Raw genomic sequence first — 21,386 nt, forward strand, 5'->3', positions numbered from 1 at the left:
TTCTCCATCTTACTCTTTCCATTTGGATCCATGACGGCGGCGCCATTTGAAGATGTATAAAGTGGTGGGTGTTAGGATGTGTTATTCATCTTGAATCTATGAGAAGGAGGAATAGATTTGATGGTTTAAAAACTAGACTTCTAACTCTTCTCTCCTACTTTCTAATGGGTATTGAAATTATTTCTTAATGTGAAACTCTTGGTTGATTGGTAAATGAATTTAAAACTTGCTTTTAACTTGTTGTTGAATCAAAATATGGAATGAAATTGGTTTTGATGGATATACTCATTTGAACTTGTCAAATGAGTATGACTAATGTTTGTGGAATTGCATCAAAGATTAGAGAAATAATGAAAACTTGTATTAAAAAGAAGATTGAAAACTAGTATTGAAGAATATAAGAACTTGATTTAATCACTAAAACTTGAAGAATATAAAAATTGAAAACAAGTAAATAACAAATTACACTATTAATTTAAAACATATTATCTATTCCTAATGACTAAAGATTAGCTCTAGGGTTACTCTACTCCTAACAAGCCAAATGGTTTGGACCCTAAAACATTGGATGGATTTTCTACATCTCTTTGGTTTATATAGGACACTAATTACATATTTGCCCCTTTTTTAGGATAAGATTAAGCTTTGTGGGCTTTTGACTCAATCCCATCTAATTGAATTCTTGATTTGGCTTTAAGACCTTGAGTCTTTAGCTTTTGGCTTTGAGTCCTTCAGAGTTTGACTTTGACAGACTTTTTGGCACTTTTGCTCATAAGCTGGAATATTCCCAAGCAGTATCAATAACAATTCTTTTCGAGCTAAAATGCACGTTTTAAAATGTCTTTTAAGGCTCTCCAACTTTGTTTAACAAAGAAAGTTTTATTCATATTTGATAACTTTCTGAAACCTAGTCCCCTTAGAGACTTAAACTTACAAAGTTTATCCCACTCAATAGTATGGATATATACTCTTTGATTCCTCATGTCCATGCCACTAGCTAGAACTTTCTAACACTTTATCCATATTATCATATCACATACAGATGCAGGGAGGGAGTAGGAAGTCATGGCATAGAAAAGAGTTGTTTGGGCAACAACTTGTATGAGAACAGTTCTTCCAGCTTGAGATAATAGCCTAGATCTCCATTATTTTATCTTTTTATGTACATTGTCCACAAGGTAATCAAAATCAGCTTTTTTACTATCAATAAATAAAATAGGCACACCAAGATATTTATCCTTATTTGTAAACTCTCTCATCTTCCAGAGCCTTCTCAAAATCTTTTTATGTTTAATATGTACATTTTTACTAAAGAAAATACTTAATTTGTCAAAATTTATCTTTTGGCCAGAGGCTTTACAATACTTATACAAAATATTTTTAAGAGTATCAACTTCATTAAAAGAAGCTTTAGTAAAAAGAATTAAATCATTAACATTCAATAAATGAGCAATAGGTGGAGCATATCTTCTAATCTTAATAACATGTATCGTATTTTTATTTTCAGCTTTATTTATTATCCTAGATAAAGCCTTGGAGATAAAAATAAACAAATAAGGAGATAATGGATCTCCTTGTCTCAGTCCTCTCTAGGAAAAGAATTGATCCAAAAGAGATCCATTTAGTAACACTTTGAAAGAGACAGAAAATAAACATTGATTTATAAGAGATCTCCATTTTTCACTAAAACCCAGATTTTCAAAAATATTGTCAAAAAATGACCATTCTACTCTATTATAAGTTTTTGCCATATCAATTTTTAACGCTACCCACCCATCTTTTTTCTTATACATATTTTTCATATTATGAAACAATTCACTCGCTAATCCTATATTATCCCCTATGTTCCTTTTTTTTACAAAAGCTCCTTGAAAAGGTGAAACAATTTAATGGATATGACACTTAAGCCTATTGGCTAGTAGTTTTGAAATAATTTTATAAACAAAATTACATGGACTGATAGGTCTAAATTTTGAAATATGCTCAAGAGAGAAATTTTTTGGTATCAAAGCTATGAAAGTTCATTAAACTTAGGATTTAGAACACCATTGCTAAAAAAGTCTTGAACATAGTCAACAACAACAGGTCCAACCACTTCCTAACAAGTTTGAAAGAAAACCCCTTGGAAGCCATCAGGTCCAGGGGCTTTTAGAGCACCCATCTTCTTAACCACCAACCAAATATCCTCCCCAGAGGGTATCTTAGTAAGCATATGATTCTCAAGATCAATAATACAAGGAGTAAACAGGGAATTTATAGAGGCATTAGTCACAGGCCTATCATAAGTAAAAAACTCCTGAAAAAAAGAGTTAATGTTCTACTTAAGTACCATTATCATCTTTGAGTTTATCAATGCTATTTTTTCTCATTTTGTAAGTAGTAGAAGTATGGAAGAACTTTGTATTCCTACCTTGTTCTTTCAACCAGAGAGCACCTGACTTTTGGCACCAAAGATCTTCCTTATCCAACCAATCATTGAGTTGGCTTTTATGGTTTCTTATCTCCTCACATATGGTGTCAATTAGAGTTTTTTTTTTTCATAAGCCATTCAAGCTTGTTTTGAATCCTTCTTATGTTGGAAAACACATTCCCAAACATTTCTTTATTCTATTTGTTAAGCTTAATCCTAGTGTTAGTTAGCTTAGATAAAATATTACAATCAGGGTTAGTGTGGTTAGCAGCTTTCCATGCTTCTTCAATAGTACGAATGCAAGTATTATTTTTGAGCCACATGTTAAAAAATCTAAAAGGTTTATATACACCTTGCTAATATTACCTTTCAAAATGATATTCAAAGCCCAATGATCAGAGGTTTCACAAACAACAAACTTAATAGAAGCATGTGGGAACATCTCAAGCCAGTCAGGAGTGGCAAACACTCTATCCAACCTCTCAAGAACATGATTTTTGAATCTACGATTATTTGACCAAGTAAACTTTGGATCTTTACTACCCATGTCAAGAAGACCTAAATCATTTATAAAAGCATTAAAGTCAATCATGCATTTACTAAAGAAAAAAAATGCATGAATTGGTGTATAAACTTATTTTTTAGCAAATTTGGGTAACTAAGTATGACTACTTTTGCAACGTTGGTTTCTGTTTGCTTTTCATCTCCTTTTTTCACATGTGGCACTCTATTATTCCTTTTTTTTTTTTTTCTGTAATTATTTTCCTATGTGGATATCTAAAGCTTGCCAAAACAAACCTAATATATATCGAAATATGAAAAATCCGATAAATCGAAGAGACCATAATATATATTGGAATAATCAAACAAATCATCGAAAGCCAAAAATTTGCCCATTAATGAAATTATCATTCTATTGCCACCGATTCCAAATTATCATCCTCTTCGTCTAAATAGCCATCTTTAATCGAAATTAAAATAGGAAGTGGCACATCTGTTGTGTTCTTAAGATGGGGCGTTCGAACCAAATTAAGAGTTTTCACTCTAATATCTTCACAAATCTGAAATTGGTCTTCCATTGAGGCAAAACTTTGTGAGTGGATCTCCTTCAAAGTCTCCTTTTCTTTTTCAATCGTGAGTTTCATTTTCAATTTCGAAAGCTTTGTATTGGTAAGTGGTGAGAACATAGGTTTTTTGTTGTTGGACACGACTATGAACATCTTTGTCTCCATAAAAAAATAATGAGAACCTACTCAAAGTGGGGGGGATCGATGATGTGTATATCAAAATTTAGTGGAAGACTTACCATCCACTGTTAAGAACAAGTTGTTGTTCTTGTGGTTCTTCATAGGTAGGATGATGCATATGGGAAGCTCCATGAGGTTGCACTTTTGTGATGATAAAAGTCAATGGGTTTTCCCCTACATCTTCTTGAATTTTTTGGTTCAAACTTCAAAGTGGTGCACGACGGAGGTCGAAGAGAAAGAAAAGTTATGTTGACGAATGGCAAGATTTGCAACATGAATTGGACTTACACATCCCAGTTGTTGTTGGTGTACTGGATCATGACTTTGTTGTTGTGAAGGCAATATAGAGCACGTGATTCGTGCATGAGGAGTGCTTAATTTATCTTGCATCAAAAATATTGTATACTCTCCATATGCCACATAAGAAATAGCCACATAGGAAAATAATTACAGAAAAAAGAATAATAGAGTGCCACATGTGAAAAAAAAAGATGGAAAACAAACATAAACCAACGTTGCAAAAGTAGTCACACTTCGTAACCCAAATTTGCTAAAAAAAAGTTTATACACCAATTTTTGATTTCGTGTATAGTTCGTTACCCATCTATGCATTTTCCTCATTTACTAAAAAAAGATTTACCCTCTACTTTTTCATGTAATGATGTAATAGCATTAAAATCTCCCATGAGGACCCAAGGCCCAGGGATCATGGGAGCCAAATCCCTTAACTCATTCCATACACGTAGTCTGTTGCTAGAGATTGGCTCCCCATAAACAAGCTAGAGTAAAAAACCAAGAATTTAAATCTAGATAATTTAAAATTTTATCTGTCACATGATTTAACGTTGCTCCTAGGATATCTGATTGAACTTCATCCTTCCAAAAAATGGCCAAGCCACAACTAGACCCCACAACAGGCAAACAGAACCTACCCTTGTTGTTAATCTCGTTACCTACTTTGTCTATCCTCTTCTCCTTTGCTTAAGTTTCTAATAAAAAGATAATATCTGGTTGATGTTGTCGGATTAGGTCTTTAAGATTTTGAACCACTGTGGAGGTTCCTATTCCACGACAATTCCATGTTATCATTGAGAAAGGTGCATACAAAAAGATAACCACTGGATTCTAGTAGTGCATTCACATGCTCAAAATAAACACAAATAACATGTGCAAAAAGAAATAGTAGAAGCACACATAGATCAGTATCAAACAATAGCAACCAGTATGCAAAACTTTATAGAAGTAACGCAAGATGAACTACTTAAGAGAAACAATAGTCAAGGCAGCCACTACCAAATCCACAGAAGCTAGCAGATAAATAAAACCAAAATACTTAAAGTGGTATATGTCAGTGTGTCAAGAAAATGAAATTAAACAAAAATCTAGCAGCAGAAGACTAAATTATATAGGCATCACAGAAAAAAAATATTAAGAGTTTAAAGAAGGTATCTGATCCGCAGGAGTAGAAGAACTCAAAAGAGAATAGTTCCAAAAGCTATTAGGTGGAGCAACCTCAAGGTCACAGGAGCCAAAAAAAATGCTCAAAAGCTTCAAAGTATTGAAACGATTATCAAGTGCTCAAAGGAGATTCTTGACAGTATTTGGACAACAAAATGATCAATTGTTGTCCACCATAGCTTACTAGAAAATTGATGTCGATGTTTCTCAAAGTGGAATCAAATTTTGAGTAGATGTCCTAACTTCGAAGTACTGCGGCCTAAAACATAGTTCTATTTTGAGAATTCAAGCTCACAAATATGGCAGCAGGAGAGAATTTATCTTAGATGCAGACAAAAGATTTGCCCCAAAAGTAAAATCACAACTTTCTTTCTACCAGTCATTGTTATTCCAAATCAGTATCATTGGTGTTGATGGCGAGAGGAGGTGGTAGAGAGGGAAGTACGACCAGATTTGGTACCCAAGGAAACAAAAAAAAATCTTTTTTTTTTTTTTTTTACTAGTTTTTTGAGGAAAATCTATTGAGGATTAACCTCAATGAGGAATATCCTTAGATGGAGATGTTCTCCTAATGATGCTGGAAGTGGAGGTGAACTCCGACAATATTCCGACTAGCGGGCGGTGGTGCTCAATAGAGTCGTTATAAGCTCAAAGAGCCGTTGGGAAAAAAGTTGCTCGGACAGGAGAGAGAAAAAGAAGGAGTGGATCATGTCCCTTCTTAAACTGTCTGTAACTCCACTTCTTTAAATAAATCCAATGTGCATTGGGACATTAGCAAATTTACATAGTTCTATGCCTCTAGGTAATGCTGACAATGACAGACTTGATAAAATACAACCTAAATTTGTAATGTTTAGTACCAACATGGATGCATCAACTTTTGGATTATATTTGTGTGCCTGAATTACATACGAGGAATGTTAGCATTCAGCATAAACACCAATACTGGTACCAAAAAAAAAAAAAAATGTAAGCAACACACCCACAATAAAAGAATAAAGACTATCATTTACATAGTTTGTACAAACGAACTATGATCAGAACTATTAGAATATGTCCTATACATAGTTGACATATGTAAAGTCCCACGTTTCTATAAGTATGGACTATAAGTCAAATTCATCTGTATCTTGTAGTTTCTATTCTCATGTTTTGGGTTACGTCACACCTAATATAGGTTAGTATAAATATGTAACTCTGGGTAGAGAACAATAACTCTCAACACTCTAACCCTAATCTCTCCAACCCAACTCTTTCAATCAATCATTCTCTATTCTTCTCCACTGTTCTTCTTGGTTTATCTCAATATATCAATGTCACAACTTTTCTAACATCACCACTAACATGGAATTTAACATGGTATTAGAGCGTCATGTTCAAATCAAAATTTAGTGGTATGTATTCCGGCCCCCACAAATGTGGCCCAATAAAATCCCAATTCAATACAAACTCACGCACAAAGCCCATGCTCAGAGCTTATCTACAAAAAAAGCCCACGCTCAGAGCTTATCTACACTAAAACCCACACTTAGAGCCCATGTTCAAAGCCTATGCTCAAAGCCTACATATATACCTACATGTAAAATCAATATCAATTGTGCACTTGTTTTGAGAGTCAAACAACTTCCACAACTCCGTCCACAACCTCGTCCACATTCAAGATTCATTTCCATCAACTTCATATCGTGTGACAGTTCTTCCGCCAATTCTCCAACTTCATCCCACGATTGGACAGTTCTCTCGCCAGTTCACCAACTTCATCCCACGATTGGACAGTTCTCCCGCCAGTTCTCCAACTTCATCCCACGATTGGACAGTTCTCCCACTAGTTCTCCAACTTCATCCCATGATTTGACAGTTCTCCCGTCAGTTCTCCAACTTCATCCCACGATTGGACAGTTCTCCGCCAGTTCTCCAACTTCATCCCATGATTTGACAGTTCTCCCATCAGTTCTCCAACTTCATCCCACGATTGGACAAATCTCCCGCCAGTTCTCCAACTTCATCCCACGATTTGACAGTTCTCCCATCAGTTCTCCAACTTCATCCCACGATTGGACAGTGATAAGCACCCAAAACTGTAATATTAAACCCCGAGAGACATAGCATTTTGGTCGATTATGTGTTTAATAATCATGTAATAATTATATTTTCGCACTTTTGTAGGTTTCTGCATTTAAAATAAATATAATGATAAAACGTGCATTGAAGTACGGGAATACTGGAATATTTGAAGTTTCCCACTCAAACCTAGTGAAGCCCAACAGAGCCTGACTAGAGCCGAAGTTTTCAAAAGAACAGAACCAGTGCAGAACGGGTCCACATATAAAGAAGCAGCAAACTTCCGAAGCTCAAATCGGATAAATCGGGTCCGACGTTGGCTAATGAACCGCCAGAGCGACCGGCATTTACAAACTCTACGCAAAAGACGAAAGTTGTAAAAATGCCAAAATCGGCACCACCATCGACATACTAAGTGGACCCACTCTCATGGGCCCGTAAAGCATGACGAGACAAAGATAGGCAGGTGGCAAGTGATGGTTTTAATTTGGTGCTACTTCTAATATATAGAAGATTATCGCACCAATTCAAACCAGGTGGTTTGAATTGAAATTAGATAAAGGACGAAACCTTAATAAGGTAAAAGACAAAATTAAAACGGATAAAAAAACGTTTCAATTAGCATAAGGCCAAAACTCAATTAAATCATTCACGGGACATCAGCCTATATATATGAGGGGGTAGCCTTCATATATTTTCCTTCAGCATTTTATGCTCTAGCTTCCGCTTAGCAGTAGTTAGTTTTAATTCAGCACTTACATTCCGTCATTTACTTTCCAAGCTTAAATACTGTAAGTCATTTTACCCTTAATAACAGTCATTTCTTTTCTAGTTTAATTCATGTCCTACATTTATTTACTTAATGTCTACAGCAAGTTTTATTATTCCTTCAATGACCATGAGCTTAATCCCCTCGGGGGGGGTTATCTTTGCTTTCGTGTGAGAATCCGGATTGACTCGTTAATATTCTAGAATCGCTACTTAGGAATTAGGCATAGATTAGACATCCGGTCCCAAAATGACTGAGACTGTACAAATTTAGAGTGCTGATGCTCCAGAACAGTCTCGGGCGCAACCCAAAATGTCTCACGCGCAACTCTATGGTGTCAGACAGCTCTCCAATTTGTCCAGCTGATGTGGAATCGAGCCAGGAGCTGAAATGATATTCCAAAGATGAAATATTAGTTCAACTCCTTATGCTAGTGTGATGCGGCTCAGAGATGTGGGCATGCGCTAGGGATCAATACTCGACGTCATCTCCGAACACGAGACGAATTAGAGATGTAGTGGTGTGGTAATATTAACTGTTAAAAAATGATTCTTGCATGAGTATGATTAACTCTCTCCCTGTTTCTCTATTTTGGTTTATCTACATATAATCACCGTAGTAATTTACATTATTTGCATTACCGTTAATTTAATTAAAACCAACTAAAAAACCTAAAATCCTACTCACCAAAAGTTGTATTTCCAATTGTGAACCTTTTCCGAGCCCTAAGGTTTGGACGATCCCTTACTCAACCTATCCTACCAAACCCATGTGAGTAAGGTAACTTGACTAAAACGTACGACTATACGGACGTTGGACTTTGGACTTTGGACTTGGGTCTTTGGACTTCGGACTTTGGACTGTGGACCTCGGACTTAAGGAAATAAGTAACTGAAAACAATAAACTTGTATAAAGAGCGTTTTATCAAATGGCGCCGCTGCACGCCGAAGGACTCTAGACTTAACGTAATAACTAGAATACATCAAACATAAACCCCCTCCCCTACCTCTTCATTTTTAAAATTTCCATTTCTTTTACGATACTAACGTGTTCTGTAACTATTTGCTTAACTTTTTCTACTAACAAATATCTGTGAACCAAGTTTTGTTTATTTTTATTAGCACAGTTTAAGTATTCCGTAGGAACTTGAAGTACTGAACTGACAAAAGAGTCTCAGACGAGACTAAATTAGTAGCGCGAGAGACTAACCTGGAGTATCAACACTTCGGTTTTCAGGTACAGACCACTTTCGTTTTCAGTACTCTTTTGGACTCTCTTGTCCAGTTTAGCAAGTAAGTTCACAAGCTCGGGAGTTAGTTCGATCGTGTACGAGGAATCGCTAGACACCAGGTTTCAAATCCTTAAAACTCCTCAAACTTTGTTGAGGATATTATTTGGTTATTACTATAACCTGTTTTACCTTGCATGTTTGTGTGTGGCATAAGAACTCTTTGCATATAAATGTGGTTCGTCATTACATATTCAGGTTAACACGATCAATATGATTCGAATATATTTGGATGTATATGTAGTTTCAAACCACCTGCTTAGAATATTTTTGTATGTGTATGTTACATCAATTCACGTACGCGGTATTCATCTATATGAGTTCGTTCTCGACATTCTCCTAGCTCACATATAACTTACATATAGTTGCACGTATAAGTAATATAGATTTGCATGTGTAGACTTTCTGCGTAAACTAGTATATGTTAATTAGTTTCTATTTTGGCATCTATCGTTTTTAATTGCATATTTCGTAATCACGTCTCCTTAATACATTAATTACGTAAACCAAAAAAAAATAATAAAATAATAAAATAAATAAAAAATAAATAAAATAAATAAAAAATAAAAAAATCATAGTGATTAAAAATTTCATCTAAATCATCTTAATAACACCTCGCATAATACACCAGCATAAATCATCATCCTATTCCATCAGTGTCTAGGAAACTTGAAAAAAATTGAGGTTGCCTAATTAAGGAACGTGCTAGCACGAACAACCTCCCTCAATTCTCTCAGGTGACCTGGCTGTTGGAATATTCACACGTTATCCTAGCTTACCTGCTCAAGTTAGCAACAGCTCAGGAAGACGTGTTTCACCTCCCTCTTTCCTTAATTCTAAAACCTCTAGTCATAACTCGTTCCTTATGAACCTTAAATTAAAATTTATATTTGTATGAGACTACGATCTGGTAAACATAAGGAATTAGAACTTACATATCGGCGTCGGAAATACAATAAACAACTGCTTATGCTATCTCCTAGACATAGTTCCTCCTCCGTAAACCAACCTCGTCAAACATCTCCATTGTCGTCATCTCCCGTAATTATGGCCCAGGAAAATCCCACAGTCGAGAAACCCCTTTCAGATTTCTATACTGCCTTACAAGAAGGACCTGCTTCTTGCATTAAACTCAATACTATTGTAGGTGATTTTCGAATTCCGCCAAACATTTTTGGTTTGTTACCTGTTTACCATGGTCTAGACCATGAAAAACCGTACAATCACCTTCGTCGGATGCAACAAGTAGTCACCACTTTCCGCCATCCGACTGTTACCAACGAGCAAGTTTTGCTTAGGTTGTTTCCCTTCACCTTAGCCGATAAAGCTTCAGTTTTGGCTCACGCAGTGACGCGCAATCTATTGACACATGGGCCAAACTTCGTTACAAGCATTCATGATAAAGTTCTATACTCGAAGAAAACTACGAAATGCTTCAAAAGATTCAATTCTTTTTCGCCCGGACACCCCAAGAATCCTTTTTCGGAAGCATGGAGCAGATTCTTGATCGCTTCTCGAATGTCCCCATCATCAACTTCGATACGTTTGTATTAGTCCGTTCATTCTTTAATGGTCTCTCGGACCATCAAAGGAAACATTAGATATCATGAACGGCGGTTGTTTCATGGACAAGGGCGCTACTGAAGCATACACGTTTCTTGAGAAACAGGCTTCACGAAGCACCCATTGGGGAAACACTGATTCTTCTAGATCTTCTAAAGACACTCCTACCAAAGTTATGTCTATGTTCGAGGTCAAACCTGATCCGGAATTAAAAACTCTGATCGAGTCCCTAAACAAAAAGGTCGATGCTCTTTCGGTACAAGTAAATGATCAAAAACCCAAACATGTCATGGCTGCCAATGCTTCCCCATGTCCTCTTTGCTTAAGTCCGGAGCACGCCGATTCTTATTATCCTTTGGTATACGAGTGCCCTCCCCAACCTTCTGAAGAGGCTTGTGCTTTCAACATCCCTAATGCACCTTGGCGACAACATCCGAATTTAGGTTAGGCACCCCCTGCCCAACAACAAGCTCCTCCGGGTGTTAACAACGTTCCTGTACGACCACCCGCGAACTACAATTCCTATCGTCAAGGAAATCCTCCGCAATTCCAGCAAGGGCAAAGTAATTTTCCCAACAATGCAAATATAGGGTACCAAAACAACTGCAACCTTGTTCCCGCTAATCAAGGATATGGCTACCAAAATCAACCCGTAAATAATAATCGTGAACTAGTTCTTGTTGTTCCGCTGGCACAATCCACAGCCGATAAAACAACTAAAACTTTTCTGACATACATGAATCAACAGAATCAAATCCTAGCTTCTATCCAACGGTCTCTTTAGTCATTAGCTTTCGGGATAAAAGTCAAAGCGCGTGTTCCCCGCCAAGCGGTTCCAAACCCTAAGCCTACAAACACTGCCTTTGAACTCAACAATGCACCAGGATCTAGTAATCCAAGCCAAGGTGAGGTAAATGCCATTACCACTCTTCGTTCTGGCTGAACCATCGACAATAAAGTACGTATGCCTGACGAGGAATCGACGGAAACCACGGCTGACGTCCTTCCAACTCCTACTTCGCAACCTATAACGGACGAAGTTGTAACTTCCAATTCTACACCCACGTCCCTAGGGAAAGACGTCACTGATCCTTATGCGCGATTCCGCCCAAAAGCTCCGTTCCCTGCCTGTTTGGTAAAGAACAAACATGACGAACATTTCGATGAGATCCGTGAAACCTTCAAAAATTTGACCATAAACTTACCTTTCCTAGATGCGCTTAAGCATTTACCCAAGCATGCCAAGTTTTTGAAGGACATGTGCACCACCAAACGACGTACGAATGTTCCTTAACAAGCGTTCCTCACTGAGTAGTTTCCCTCGATTACCACTACCAATAATGTGGTAAAGTACAAGGACCCAGGTCGACCAACTGTATTCATGCATGCGTTGAAACGACAAGTATAGCGCTACCGCACTTTTAGACCTAGGTGCCAGTGTTAACCTACTTCCCTACTACTTATTTAAGCAGTTAGGTCTTCATGAATTAAAACCTACCAATATGACTCTGCAACTCGCGGATCGCTCCATCAAGTACCCAAAGGGCATAGTAGAGAACGTCATAGTTAAGGTCCAAGATTTTTACTACCCAGTTGATTTTGTAATTTTAGATACTGAAGTGGCCTGTGACTCCATTCCTATCATCTTGGGACGTCATTTTCTTGCAACTGCTAACGCTCTCATCAATTGTCGGGACGGTTCAATGACATTGTCTTTCAGGAACGTTTCTGTCGAACTCAACGTATTCAAATTAATGAAACAATTTCCCGATCCTATAATGGAGGGCGAGATTAGTTTGGTTGATAATCTGGAACATGATTATCACAAACTCTTTCCCCCAGACGAGATACACCAATTTCTTTCTTTTGATAATCCTGAGTTTGATGATGACTCGTACATAAAGGATGTCCACACATTATTAGAGTCAGTACCACTATTCGATCCTACTACTGCGTTACACACTGATTCAGAATAACCGGATTCGCTCTTTTCCATAGAAGAGATGATCCCTCACGAATCCTTGATCCCCAATCCTCCAACTCCGGATTTAAAACCTCTACCCTCTGATTTGAAGTACGTGCATCTCGATCTCGATGGTAGTCACCCTATAATAATTTCTGCTCACTTGATTACCGACGAAGAGGCACGTTTGATTCATGTCATTCGTGAACACCGCTCCGCTATCGGATGGTCCTTAGATGATATCAAGGGAATAGACCCTAGCATATGCACGCATCGCATACATCTCGATGACGGCACAAAGACATCGCGAGAACCACAACGCCGCCTTAATCCCGCCATGAAGGAGGTGGTGAGAGAGGAAGTTTTACGTTTACTTGATGCGGGTATCATATACCCTATCTCTGATAGTGATTGGGTTAGTCCTGTCCACGTTGTTCCCAAAAAGTCCGGCATTCAAGTTGTACAAAATGAAAATGGTGAGTGCAACTCCACTCACATTCCATTAAAATGGAGAATTTGCATTGACTATCGCAAACTTAATGCCAGAACACATAAAGATCACTTCCCTCTCCCATTCATTGACCAGATGCTAGAATGTTTAGCCGGTCATGCTTACTACTGTTTTCTTGATGGCTATTCCGGATACTTCCAAATTGTCATCGATCCCGCCGATCAAGAAAAGACAACTTTCACATGTCCCTTTGGAACCTTTGCATATAGACGAATGCCTTTTGGTCTTTGTAATGCCCCAGGCACCTTCCAACGCTGCATGCTTCACATTTTCAGTGATATGGTGGAACGTTATATGGAAGTCTTCATGGACGATTTTTCCATCTACGGAAATTCCTTTGACGACTGCCTATCCAACCTTTCTAAAGTATTAACGCGTTGCGAAAAGAAAAATCTGGTAATCAATTGGGAGAAGTATCATTTCATGGTTACCAAAGGACTTGTTCTGGGTCATATTGTTTCGAAAGACGGGATAGAGATTGATAAAGCTAAAATTGTTAAAATATCTTCGCTACCTTTCCCAATGCATTAAATTGATATCCGTGCCTTTTTTAGGCCATCTTTGGGTTTTACAGAGATTCATTCAAGATTTTTCTAAAGTTGCTTTCGACCTTTAACCAATCTCCCCGCTTAAGGATCGACGATTCGACTTCAATTTCAATTGCAAACAAGCTTTTGATACTCTAAAAACCGCTCTGACTACAGCTCCTATCATTCAACCCCCTGATTGGTCTCAACCATTCAAACTAATGTGTGACGCTAGTGACTTTGCTATTGGCACCGTACTAGGCCAACGACGTGATGACAAACCCGTTGTTATTTACTATGCTAGTAAAACTCTTAATGACGCTCAACGTAATTACATAACAACTGAGAAAGAGTTCCTAGATGTTGTCTATGCTTTGGATAAGTTTCGCCCTTACCTAGTTGGAACATCCACCATCGTATATATTGACCATGCCGCACTTCGATACTTACTCGCGAAAAAGGACGCAAAACAACAATTGTTCCGCTGGATCCTTCTCTTGCAAGAATTCACCCTGGAAATCAAGGACAAGAAAGGAACCGAAAATGTCGTGGCCGACCATTTATCAAGGCTAGTTGGTGACATTGATAGTGATTCTGAAGCCATTTGTGATTCCTTCCCAGACCAATATTTGTACTCTATTTTCTCATCTCCATGGTACGCAGATATCGTTAACTACCTAGTTACTGAGGAAGTTCCTTCCTCTTGGTCGCGCCCGATCATAAAAAAAGTTCTTATCCATCAGTAAAATATTATTTTTTGGGATGACCCTACCTCTTTAAGTATTGTTCCGACCAACTCATTCGTTTTGCATTCCCAAAACCTCTATTTGAGTACACCCGGCGTATTATCCTTTTGCCATGAACAATCTTGCGGAGGTCATTTTAGTGGAAAAAAAACGCGACCAAGGTATTACAATGTGGTTTTATGACCTACCCTTTTTTCGATGCACCGCGAACATTGCATAGCTTGCTTTAGAATTGTCGACACCTAGATCCTGGGGCCGGAATCCTTAGTCCCACAAAACTTTGTCGAATTACCAAACGAAATATGATGCCCCTAAATCGTTTGATATCTCATTCGGTCCCAATTCGAGTCCGAACGAGTGTCCAACCTCGATGGGTAAGCAATTGAATTTTTTTTGGAGGCTTAAATCGGGCTTTAGGCTTGATTTGGGCTTAGGGAAATTTTTTAAATAAAACCCTTGTTTACCCAACCAAAATATTGAATTCTCAGTCCATTTAAACACGAAAACCCGAAAACTCATTCGTCCTTTCATTGTCACCCTTACATTCTTCTTCTTCCCAAAAACTGGATCTTGCCCCGCCCCAAAATCTCGCTTTTTTAAACACGTCTCGCCGCGAGACAAGCCCTTCCCACACTATATCCGTGTCTCGCTAGACAAGCCCCACTCTTACATAGCTCCGACCACAATTTCCTTCCGTCAGCAAGTCCCATTTCTTCCCCTCATCATTAATCATTATCCAGCCTCTCCCTAAGACCAGTAATGGTCGGTAACGTAGCGATTTGTGTGGAGAAAATTTTTGGAAATTTATTTGAAAACGGGATGTTTGCTCCGTTCTTTGATAATGAAATTCACTCTAGAGGATGGGAGTACTTGTTATATGCTAATGGAGGGCTTTATTCCAAGGATTTGGTGATGAAATTCTACGATAATGGGAGCTTTAATGGCGACCATTTTTTCTGGTAAACGTCGAGGGTGTGCGCCACGAAGTCACACCTATTTTGCTCTCCTCGATCACGGGCATTCCTCCAGTCGACCCGCGTCTTCTCATAGCAGCGAGCCTGTATTACCCACGGAATTACGATCTAATGCTCGACACGCTAATCGAGGGAGAGTACAACATAGACGGGAAATGCGCGTATTAAGCGGTCCGGTCGGAACCCAAATAGGCCGTGACTCAATGGTTTGGGACTGAACGTCATCGGCACCTCGAAGCCCCGGACATCAACAAGAACTTCCTCCACCTTCTCTGGATCCTGCAAGAGCAAAAAGGTAACTTCTGCATCGTTACCTTTCTTTTTGATATTATTACACATGCCACTCTTAGATCTGCCCTCTTGCTGCGTTACGGTAACACAAGTTATGATTACCTTGGGTTTTCTCGTCCTCCACCCCCCCATCTTACTCCCTATACCACAATATGAGAATATGCTTGTCTTCAAGAAATGCATCTGGGACCCTTGGGAACCCACAAAGACCTAGGGCTGCCGAGCACGCTTAGCGTAGGCTCCTCCCACCCACCCTACTTTGATGAGGATCGTCATGAGTAAGATCACCCACCCCATAGAGGCCTTACGTCGTGAGCGATGGTCCGAGAGACATCTACACTCGCCAGGTATCGATGAGACGTACCTTGGGCGAGTTAAGGACAGATATGACCACTCGCCACTACACCATAACAGGCTATTTGCAACGGCAAAAAACCGTTGTGAATAATTTTCGCAACGCTTTTTAAGCGTTGCAAATAGAAGCGTCGGTAAAGTGTTGGAAATATTTGCAACGGTTAAAAGCGTTACAAACGAAATTTTCCAACGGTTATTAACCGTTGCAGAGTGACAATTACTAACGGTTAAAAAGCGTTGCAAAAGAAATTTTCCAACGGTTATTAACCGTTGCAGAGTGACTATTACTAACGGTTAAAAAGCGTTGCGTAGTTTGATTTGTAACGATTATTGATGATGCTTTAATATTTATTTTTTTCTTTGCAACGGTTTACAACCGTTACTAATGTGTTGATATTGTAAAAAATATTATTTTTATTTTTTTCTTGCCCTAAACCTGCACCTCCTGGTTTCATATAGAAGCAAAGAAAAATACCAATGCTTTTTCATACCATTTGACAAGTAAAATAAACACAAGCAATTAAACGCCTGAAAAAACATATTATATTCATTGAATCATATATATAACTTCAAAAGAGTTTTGAGGGTTACAAATTCAGATTTACTAAGAGTTACAAATTTCTATACGATTTTCCAAGCAATTCCAAATCTTCAAAATGCAATAACAAGCATTAGTGACAATGGCTTCACTCCATATAAATCCTAGTGCCGCTCCACAAAGCCCATCTAATTCCAAAAAATCACAAAACAAATAATGAACTCGGAAAAACAATCATACTAATTAAATTCATGCAATTAATTAAATACCTATATTTTGAGTATTTGAAATAGCACAACTTCAACATTCTTAAGCTACTACAACTAAAGAAACAACCCGGGGAATCTCATCGAAGTTTTAGCGGCGCCATATCCTCGACCCCAAAAATCTCACCATAGAGTGATACAAAGAAAAGATATCCATTTTACCAATATATAAGAATAAATTATAATTTCATTATGAGAATCTTGAGGAACTTCATGATAACCAAATTTACGTGCTATAATTTAACCTTTCTTCATTACACGGACATCCATTGCAAAAACACATTCTAGTCATAATTAAGTATAAACAAATCTTACACAAGAGGTCTAATATAAATATATAATAAATACTTAAATAGTAATGAAGGTAGTACAAATTATGTAATAAATACTTAAATACTTAAATAGTAAATAGTACCTCATCATCTAGGTACTAGACAGAGTATGTATACCAGGGTCAGACGACCAGACAACATGTTGCATACAAATCATGTTCTATCATCAACCAACAACAACAAAGAGTTTTCATGGGAAAGAAAATGCTTAAAATGAGCACAAAACATTAAATTTCCACACCTGAACTTGCGCAGATGTTCCATATATGATCTCCTCATGTTCGATAAAGGCGTTGATGAAGAATTCGATAGTGATCCGGATCCGGTTCACTATTGGCTCTGTTTCGACATGCAATTCCGTAAGCTCTGTCACTCACGTAGGATGCCATCACCTGTCCAAAAAATGCGGGAATGGTTCCTAGAACAGAATAATGCGGACTCAAACCCGGATCAATCGATATCAAAATTCCCAAGTTACAATATCAAAGCTAAAGCACTTAACAATTACAACATGTAAATTTAATGTAACCAGATGACAAAATATGGAAGCACGCACTTATAAAACATTGGTCACAGAAATGCTATAATAATATGATAATGAAACGGACACTGCTCTGAGAATGTTATTGACACGAATACTTGATAAATTGACTTTTAGTAATTAATTTTCTGGTTTTGTGTTCAGGTTGATTTCAAACATAAGTATGCTTAGTATACTTGTTTTTAAGTATCTGTTTAACATTTCATAGATGCTCACACAAAAATATGAAGGCTATACAAAAGAAGATTGTACTTCAATCTAGATTGACACTTCTATCAAAAGCATTTCCATCCTTTGTGCAAACATGTAATGTTTCAAAGATAATTAAATACACAGTTTCCAACATAAATTTTCAATTTTCAGATCAATGCATGCCTCGATCTTTGATACAATCAAGTATGATCAAGAATCGGTTTAAAAGAAGAAAATTGAGAGACTCTAACAACAACTAAAAGCAAAGTAAAAAATGATTTAAAGTCACCACTTGTCCTTAAAATCTAAAACAATTTTTTATTCAGTACTTTTCAGTTCCTTTTAAATTGGGAGTGACTAACAATTCACATGTGGCATGACGGCGAATGCCAAATTTTATCTATAGATCTTACAATTGCATATTTAAAAGATGAATCGGTTTACTTAGTTTTAAAAACAATGTTACTATATTATAATTAATATTGACTAGTATATATGAGATACTCATATACCTATATAGTCCATCAGAAATCCAGATTGAGACTCCACTAAAAAAACAAATATATAATGGTCATAAGAACAAATAGGAAAGTAACTACCAAAGGAAAGAGAGAGAATAAACCTAGAAATCCCAAAGGCAAGCATAAGGTATTCACCGATAATCAAGGATTTTCTTCATTGCCGATAGAACCCTTAAATGGAAGCGGCTTTACTTTGGGTTTCTCTAATGAAAAGACCACAAGTATTCCACCTTCAATACCGTGATCCTTCTTCAAACGGTATCTTACCTCAAGCAGAATAACATTTTCATTGGAAAACCATACAAACGCTTGCCAAATGAAAAATGTTTTCCAAAACAATGTGATGGAGAGTGTCAGAACTTATATGGGTCACTCATGCATTTTCTTTGATCAAGATTTTGTGGACTGCTCAAGTACCGGGGCAAAATGTGTTTTTTTCCTCTTAGTAGATATAATTAAGATGTGGGTCGCTTTTGAAGACAGAAGTACAGCTTATCATGTACAAGTCTTCTCTTTTCTCATGGTTGGTTAGGTAGCAACTACATGAGTACATGATATATTTGACAATAACTTTACCAACCATAGTCCTAATTTTTTTTGTGAATAATATGAATATATACAATGCTGAAATGTAGTACACATTTTACTTATACTCATGTAGTAGCAAAAGATAAAAATTCTTAAAACAAGAACGTTTCCATTATTAACCGTGGGAAGAATAATACAAAGGTCGCGAGATAGTGGGTCGTTTATCGATTCTCTTAAATCAAAGAACTCGAATTCTTGTTGGGTCTGCTCTAGCCCCAAAGACTTCTGAGAGATGACTTTCAAACCCTGTGTACACATGCGGCAAGAAGTGCAACCTCAGAAAACAACCTATCAACCACTAAAATGACAATAAGATACAAAATCCATACTTGATTGGGTTACATAATGGGATTCAATCACCCACATTCTAGTGTACTACAGCTACGCCCGAATGAGCCAATTATTTTACAAAAACACAAGTACATATCCAGCCAAATCAATCAGTCGGAATTCCAAGTCATAACAATTTCAAACAAGGATAAAAACAGAATTGGGTTTTGGGTCGCAAACCGATCCGCGCTCACCGTGGCGAAACAATTGGGAATTAAGCAAGGATATAATCGATATGCCAATACTTAATACACGCATAAACCAAATCACTAATATATGAATAGCTCTGAAGCCGTCTGTCTAAACTCTAAAGGTGCTCAACTTTAGATAGAAAGTTTTCAAACTTAATTCCTATTTTGGCAAAACAACTTAGCAATCGTATTGGGGTACAAATACAACTATATAAAGGACTACTTAACACTTAACAAGACATGCATGTGTCCGCGTGCCCACTAACATCCCTCGACACAAAGGCGATCTTTGCGGGGCTCACACTTTGTCAAATCCTCACGCGATGGGCTTAAACCGGCGTAGTGTCATGAGCACGGAGGCATTCTTTTGGTGAGGCCAGCGGTACATGTGGATGGGACCTTTCCTATAGACCCCGCTTTTCGATTATATCGTTGAGATTTTCTAGATACAAAAGTCAACATGATGTTGGATCCCCGAGCACTCACATCATATCGGATACATAACCCGGGAAGGGCAAAGCTTAAAAAGGAAAGGAAACAAAAAACGGACATGTAATTGGGTGAAGCCCCACATAAGGCCAGCCGACTTAAGGCGATGTGCTTTTCAAAAAGCTTAGGTACATGGCTAGAACAAGATATCCACCGGTATATGACAGCAAATATTACCTTTGTATCAATATTATCAATACAGTCCGCAACAAAATCGGGATGTCATGAAAGAAGTTCTTCTGCAGCCGATCGCGTCGAAACAGCTTGCACTCTTGCATCTATTTGGCTCTCTGGAAATATTGTTGAAAAGTGCTTCAAGGCGAGTGCTTTTGGAATTCCAACATCTTCCCTCGCCGCCACAAAGATGTCGATTTAGTGATGAAAGTGATACCTTCTCAAGTAAACATAAATTAGTATGTATAATATCTAAATAAAAGTAGTATGCATGCATACTGAAATTAGTATGTGTAATATCTAAATAAAAGTAACATAGACAAGGTAAGGTACACGATCAAAATCCACAAGGAGGAGCCTTCCAACCCCTCGATCTCAAAAGCATGGAAGCCGCGATGGCTCCCAACTCCTCCAAGACCTATGATTATAACAAAGGACTCTGTCACTTTCCGAGAGATTCCGGACCGAAAAACTGGATATTCCTAACAACGAAAACAAAATGAGTTGAGCGCAGGCTTTTCGTGAATAGTTAGAGATGGTGGTCATCTATGACCCGGTTTTCTCATTTCCTTCTACATAAAACATATTTGCTTAAGTTATTTTGCTCTCAAGTCTTAATTCTTCAGTTTGTTCGTAAGCAAAACATACCGAACAAAAGTTACTCATACAACACTACTAAGTGGAAAATTTCTAAATCGTTATATCGTACAAACCATATCAGATTTTAACGAAAAATAGAAAGAAAGAAAAGATTTTGAAACAAAGATAATATATACCTAGTAAGTTGTTCGAGAGACAATTTCGTCACTTAGGATGTCCAAACCAATCTGTCCCATTCAGTAGCAACATCACAAGCCCTTCTACCCGCCTCCAATGTGCACTCTTTCAATTGTCAAATACCAACCAACCCGGGCCGCGACACACAATTAGACCAACAAGTTATAGTCGGGAAGAACAATGTTGCATCATATAATAAGACACTCCATTTTGTACAAATTTTATGTGGTTTGGGTCATTTCGTCGAACACATCGCACCACTTTGTTGGATTCCAAGACAAGTG

The 21,386-nt window shown here is 37.6% G+C and overlaps 1 pseudogene; it reads right to left on the reverse strand.

Moving 5' to 3' along the window:
- Positions 1 to 2,098: 2,098 nt before the first annotated feature.
- On the reverse strand, positions 2,099 to 21,161 carry LOC147482425 (tRNA threonylcarbamoyladenosine dehydratase-like; annotated as a pseudogene).
- Positions 21,162 to 21,386: the final 225 nt, after the last annotated feature.

This window comes from Coptis chinensis, chromosome 8 (assembly GCF_015680905.1).
Source record: "Coptis chinensis isolate HL-2020 chromosome 8, ASM1568090v1, whole genome shotgun sequence".
NCBI lineage: Eukaryota > Viridiplantae > Streptophyta > Magnoliopsida > Ranunculales > Ranunculaceae > Coptis > Coptis chinensis.